Source organism: Castor canadensis, chromosome 9, assembly GCF_047511655.1.
Source record: "Castor canadensis chromosome 9, mCasCan1.hap1v2, whole genome shotgun sequence".
Classification (NCBI taxonomy): domain Eukaryota; kingdom Metazoa; phylum Chordata; class Mammalia; order Rodentia; family Castoridae; genus Castor; species Castor canadensis.
In genome coordinates, this window is record NC_133394.1 from 118,953,230 (window position 1) to 118,960,365 (window position 7,136).

General features: G+C 41.2%; 1 pseudogene; it reads right to left on the reverse strand.

Moving 5' to 3' along the window:
* Nucleotides 1-1,579: 1,579 nt before the first annotated feature.
* On the reverse strand, nucleotides 1,580-2,265 carry LOC109673960 (BCL2/adenovirus E1B 19 kDa protein-interacting protein 3-like; annotated as a pseudogene).
* Nucleotides 2,266-7,136: the final 4,871 nt, after the last annotated feature.

Sequence of the window (7,136 nt, forward strand, 5' to 3'; positions counted from 1 at the left end):
CTACTTTGTTGTTGTATCCTTGTCAAGTTTTGGCATCAGGGAAATATTGGCTTCATAGAATGAGTTTGGTAGTGTTTCTTCCCTATTTTATGGAATAGGTTGATAAACATTGGTGTTAGTTCTTCAACAGTCTGAGAGAATTTAGCAGTGGATCCATCTTGTCCTGGGCTTCTCTTTGTTGGAAGACTCTTTATTGCTGCCTCAATATTACTGCTTTTCATAGATCTGTTTAAGTGGTTTATAATCTCTTTAAGTCAACTTAGGTTGAGTAAAAAGACTCTAGAAATTTATCCATTTCATCTAGATTTTCCAGTTTATTAGAATATGTTTTCAAAATATTCACAAATGATCTTCTGAATTTCATTGGTATTTGTTTTGATACCTAATTTTAATGTGGGTCTTCTCCCTCTTTCTTTTGGTTAGTGTGACAAATGGTCAATCTTGCTTATTTTTTCAAAGAATCAACTTTTTGTTTCATTGATTCTTTGTTTTTTTAAATCTCCATTTCATTAATTTCTGCCCTAATATTTTTTATTTTCATCAACTAATTTGATGTTTCATCTGTTCTGTTTTTTCTAAAAGCTTGAGTAGCATCATTAGGTTATTTATTTGAGATCTATGATTTTTTAATGTAGGTGCTCATAGCTATAAACCTTTCCTTCTTCTTAGCACTGCCTTTGTAAATTGTAATTTCATTTTCATTGGTTTCTAGGAATTTTTTATGTTCCCCATTCTTTTTCTTTTTTTTTCAATATCAACATTTCAACAGTAAAATGATACATTTATTTCAACACCTGAAAGATGACAAGATATATACAGCATATCAAAGAGGCAGCCTTTGAAAAACTCAGGATGTAGAAAAGAACAAGATAATCAACAATAGGCCTGGTTTAATAGAAGCCTTTATGATTTTAACTCATGTAAATTCAATAATCTCCAAAGGATTTGGCAAAGATTTACTTCTTACCCCTTCCCGTCTTTTAAAGCAGACACAGATGTGCTTACAATAAAGTTGATTTTAAGATCACACATGATTGGTTAATTTAGCTATCCAAGAGGAAAGACTGCAGAGGTGCCTGACAGAATCTGAGGCCGAGGTGGCCTGACAGAGGCTGCAGTTCTCACTGCAGAAGCAGGGCTAGTTCAGGTAGAGGCAGCAGTCTGCAGAGCGGCCTTGGTTTCCATTTGCTACTTATGAACAATTCACAAGGTTAAGTGGTTTTTATAGACAACCTGCATTCATTTAAATTAAACACAATATTTTCTACAATAGTGTGATAAGGCCACAACATTCCTTCTGAACAAACCCCCTCCAATGTAGTGAGTTTACCATCAATGTTACTTGTTCTTTTAAAATATAAAGTGTTTTAACTGAATTAAGGTTACTGATAATTTTTAAATGCTACATACATCGTAACTAGTGTATTAAAATTATTTATACTATTTATAACTAATATCCAAAGAAAACCTACTACCAAATGTTTACCAGAGGCCTCAGTCTAACATGCTTATTCGTTGATCCCAAGGGCATTACAGTCACCACAATCTGTGTCTATTCTTCTGCTGCACTTACAGAAAGAACAGACACAGGTGCTGCAGCCACCCAGGATCACAACAGCTCTTAAGCTGACTGTTACAGCTCAGCAGGAACCCGCACTGGGAGCAAGGTCAGACGCTTCATCAGCAGGTACTGGTAGAGGCTGTCAGGTGCCTTTTAATGTAGATCCCCAATTCAATGGCTAGCAGATGAGAGAGCAGCAGAGACGGAAGGAAAACCTTTAGAAATTCTGTTGAGAAAATGCCCCCTTTCTTCATAACACTCGTGTTTTTCATGCTGAGAGTAGCCCTGTGTTTTGGGTGTTTAAAAAGGAACTCCTTGTGGGGGCATATTCTCTGGTCGACTGGACCAATCCCATGTCCAATCTGAGTTTTTCTTCAAGATGTTTTTGACTTCTTTCCTTCTCTCAATATAATCGTCCTCAGACTGAGAACTGTTCTTTTCTGCAATGCTGTGCATATCTTTCTCAGAAGCCCTGTTAGTATCCTGTGGGGTCTGTGAGCCGGGAGGGCTGTCACAGTGAGAACTCTTGGAGCTGCTCTGTCCAGACTCGTGTTGTGCATCCAGCAGTATTTTTCCATGTCACCATTATAAATAGACACTGAGGCTGGAACACTACTGCTGTTCCTATTATTGCTAAAGGGCAATTGTACCCAGAAGCCCTGCAGGTTCTCGTCTTGCAGCCTTGGAGCCCCGCTCTGCGACATGGTGCCAGACGGCTTGGCCGCACCGTGTGCGCCTGACTGTGGCTAGGCCTGGAAGGAGGATGCAAACCCCCCATTATTTTTCAACGACACACTGACCATTCAAAAGTGTGTGCTCAGTCCCCATGTGTTTGAATATTTTCTGTAGTTTCTTTTGCTGTTGCTTTCTAGTTTTATTCCATTGTGTTCTGATTAAATTCAGGAGATCATTTCAATATTCTTTTATCTGTTAAAACTTCTTTTATGTCCTTAGACATTACCTATTTTGGAGACTGCTTCATGGGCTGCTGAGAAGAACGTGTATTCTGTAGCTGTTGGGAGAATATTCTGTGGATGTCTATAAAGTCCATTTCATCTACAGTGTCATTTAATTCTGAAATTTCTTTATTGATTTTTTTTTGTCTAAGTGACCTAGCTATTGGTGAGAGTAGGTTGTTGAAGTCATGCATCATTTTGTGTTGGGATCTAACCTGTGATTTTATGTCCAACAGCATTTGTTTTATGAAATTCAGTGTACTGATGTTTAGTGTGTATATGTTTATAATTGTTTTCTTTTTGATGAATTGTTTCCTTTTTTCCACTGTTTTCCCCTTATTTTATTTTTTATTTATTCATCTGTGCATACATTGTTTCCTTTATCAATATGAAGTGACCTTTCTTGTCTTCTCTGACTAATTTTAGCTTGAATCTGCTTTGTCAGTTATGAGAAGAGTTACTTCTGCTTGTTTGGGGCTCCAATTGCTTTAGACACCTTTTTTTTTTTTTTTTATCTTTTTACTTTAAGCCTGTGGTTGTCTTTGCATTTCTTATAGGCAACAAATGGTTAAGTCTTGTGTTTGATGCCAATCATCATTCTTGTATTTAGAGAATTGAGACCACTATTTCATTCAGAGTTACTATTGAAAGGTATGTAGTAACTCTGTCATTTTGTTCTTGTAATGTCTGACTCTGTCCTAATCCTCATTATTCTACTCATCTAGCGAGATTTCTTCTTTCTTATGTTTTCATGATTGTGTTTATCTTTATCTTCCTTCTATAGAATTCTTTTAAATATCTTCTCTGGTGTTGGATTAGTGGTCATGAGTTCCTTCAGTTTTTATCCATCATAGAAGACTTTTATTTCTCATGCAATTTTGAAGGATAACTTTGCTGATATAATAATCTAGGTTTGCACTTGTTTTCTTTGAGAACTTGAAATACATAACCCCATGCCCTCCTTGCTTTTAGAGTTTCTGTTAGGTCCCTGCCATTCTTGGGGCCAGAGGAAGGTCCTGAGGCTAGCACTGAAACCAGACCCCCTGATTTATGACCAATTGTTTCTCCCTGCCTGATTGCTTCTCAGCTTGCAAAACAACTCAGGAACTTCCAGTTACTCAACTAGCCAGGCATGTCGACCTGTTCCATCTGGTGGTCACAGATAATCAGAGACCAGACTCTCTCTCCCTCCTCCATAGCTTGGCCCCTGCTATAAAGCCCACTACCCAATTCAGCCAAGCTGCTTCACTCTGAACCCTAGAGTGACAGCCCTGAGGTCTGGATTCCTAATAAATCTTTCCTTTCCACACATGGCGTGGTCTTTATTTGGAGTACCTTACATTTGGTGCTAAAACCCGGGAGAGGTTAACAGGGTGCTCTGGCCTGGGGCTGCTCCTTTGGCCTTCGTGTCCTGCCCTCTCCCAAACCCAGACTGCTGAATTGACCCCACGTGCCTCCGGACTGTGGATTTCAGACCTTACTGCCTTGCCGGCTTTTCCATCCATCATTAGCCTCTCTCTTCCACTGCTCTCCACCTGACCTACTCCTTAGACTAGGTGTCACTCTCCTGCCAGGGCTACCTGCTCTGCCTGGTCCAGAAGTCATAGCACTACACGAGGTATGCCTCTCTCTGCCCTCTGGGATGCCCACCGCTTAGCATGGGGATGCCTGGCTAACTGGTTAGGACATTTTCCTTTGGACAGCAACCAAGGCCAGGGACGCCTGCCCTTGAGAACCCATCCAGGTGACACTCCCACTCTTTCTCTCTCTCTTGCTCTCCCTCCCTGTTTTCCTTTCCTCTGCCTAGGGTGAGAGCTCAACAGCCCCTCCAGCTTACTTTGACAAAACGGCAACCGGACGATTCTGCTCTCCTTGCTTGAGTCACATAAGGTAGGCTAGATCTTGACCTAGATCTATATTGGCCTGAAGGGTAAACTCATCAAGGAACCTGCCTCACTCACTCTCTCTCTCTCTTTTCCTCTCTCTCTCTCTCTTTCTCTCTCTTGCTTTCCTTCTACATTATGGGGACCTTCCACTCTCCATTAGACACGTCCACCGGGATGCCTTCTCCGCACCCTCCCCCTTGGTCTCCAAGATGATATATAAACTAAGTGACTGATTTCCACACATTCCTAGATCTCAACAATTTCTGCCATTGCAACTGCAAGTGATCCAAAATTCCATTTGTCCAAGCTTTCCTTTCTCTCTGCTTTCAACCCTTCCTGTTCCAATCTTGTAACACTGTTCAAATCCTCCTTACCAGAAGCAAAGTCTGTGTCTCTCACTCCTACTGATGAACTCTCTTACTTGTGACCTCACGGGCTCTGTCTGACCACCTCCCAACTCCTCCTGCCAGTCCTCTACTTCAATCTCTTCTCCCACCCCATCCTCCCATGACTCAGACCCCCACTTCTTCCACCCCTGCTGGCTATCCCAAACATCTGCCACCTTATTCCCTTTCTACAGTAGTCACTTTTGACCCTGAACCATCAGCTCCTCAGAAGCCAACACCACCAGCCTTGCCCTCAGACCCTGCTACACCCTCACCCTTCTCCTCCCCACCTGCATCCCATACCCACTCCCATACCTCCTTCCAAGCACGCTCAGCCCACCTGTACCACTCCAGGAGGTGGCAGGACCTGATGGTATTATCAAAGTTCATGTGCCCTTTTCCATGACAGAGCTCTGTAAAATTGAAAAGAGACTAAACTCCTTCTCTAATGACTCAACCTCCCATATTAAAAGAATTTAAATACCTAACCTAAGCATATGATATGACTTGACATGAGACCCATCTTCCAAGGATGGATTAATTATTTTCCACTCTCATTTCATTTCCCAATCCTTCCCTGATATTCAAAGAAAATTAAACAGGCAGAAGATGGCCCTCAAACATCCCAGGGAGATCTTGTGAAAATGGTGTTTAAGGTATTTAATAACTGAGATGAGGTTTGAGACCAGTAAAAGCTCTCAGTAAAAGGCCAGCTCTTGATGGCTTCCCTGAGGCTACCTCCTCCAACTTTGAGAAGGGCCAGACAACAACACACACCTCCAGGGCCTGCTTCAAGTGCAACCAGACAAGTCATTGGGCAAAAAAAAACTGCCCTTCACCTCATGTGCCACCAGGATCCTGTCCACAATGTGGCCAGAATGGACACTGGAAGGATGATTGCCCCTCTTTGTCTCTGCAAGGTAGGTCAGTCTCCCACTCCCACTCCCACTCTCAACAGAGTAAAGGCCTCACGGACCTCTTGGGCCTGGCGGCATAAGACTGAAGTAGCCCTGGGGCCTCTGCCCCCTTCAAGATCACCTCCAAGGAGACCAGGGTAACCATCCAAGTAGCAGGTAGGCCTCAATCACCTACTTGGTGCTAAATGACTTCTCAGGTAAGCTTTATCATTCACAGATCTCCATGGTGGGAGTGGACGGTCTCATCCACCAGCTGAAAAGGAAAGACAGTTTTATTTAAATTTAAAATTCTTATAAAAGTTATTTTAAAATACAAGTTACAAAGTAAACAACTGGAAAAGATATAGATAGGTATTGAATGTATTTTTTGAGAAGTTAAAGGAAAAAGGAATGGTTTTTTGGATGAGAAAGGATTTTGTAAAGAAGAGTTTGTCCTAAAGATTGTTTCAAATAGGAGGGATAAAGACAAGCCATCAAAGGGTTTAGTATGTTGTATGAAGGTCTGAGTAAGTTTTTTTTTTCTTTTATTATTCATATGTGCATACAAGGCTTGGGTCATTTCACCCCCCTGCCCCCACCCCCTCCCTTACCACCCACTCTGCCCCCTCCCTCTCCCCCCCACCCCCTCAATACCCAGCAGAAACTATTTTGCCCTTATTTCTAATTTTGTTGTAGAGAGAGTATAAGCAATAATAGAAAGGAACAAGGGTTTTTGCTGGTTGAGATAAGGATAGCTATACAGGGCATTGACTCACATTGATTTCCTGTGCGTGGGTGTTACCTTCTAGGTTAATTCTTTTTGATCTAACCTTTTCTCTAGTTCCTGGTCCCCTTTTCCTATTGGCCTCAGTTGCTTTAAGGTATCTGCTTTAGTTTCTCTGTGTTAAGGGCAACAAATGCTAGCTAATTTTTTAGGTGTCTTACCTATCCTCACCCCTCCCTTGTGTGCTCTCGCTTTTATCATGTGCTCATAGTCCAATCCCATTGTTATGTTTGCCCTTGATCTAATGTCCACATATGAGGGAGAACATATGATTTTTGGTCTTTTGGGCCAGGCTAACCTCATCTGAGTAAGTTTTAAAAGTGTATAATAAAAGCTTCAGTGTGTGATAAAGTTAAAGTTGACTATAATCTAAGAAGTACTACTAAATCAGAGTTCATTTATGTATTTGCTCATGCAAAGGTCACTTAAATGACCACCTTATAGTTATAAGTGAAGAACTGTGTTCTGTGTCTATACTTTATGTAACTATGATACAAACATTTACAGAGTTAAAAATGTCAGTTTATATAAAATAATGAGCTAAAGCTCTTTTTTTATCCAAATGTGCTACATGTAACCTGCAATCTGACAGTCAGCCTCTGTTTGCCTTTAAAGGTCCCACAAATGCTTCATAACAACTAACCTGGTCAGTCTTGCCACAGGAATT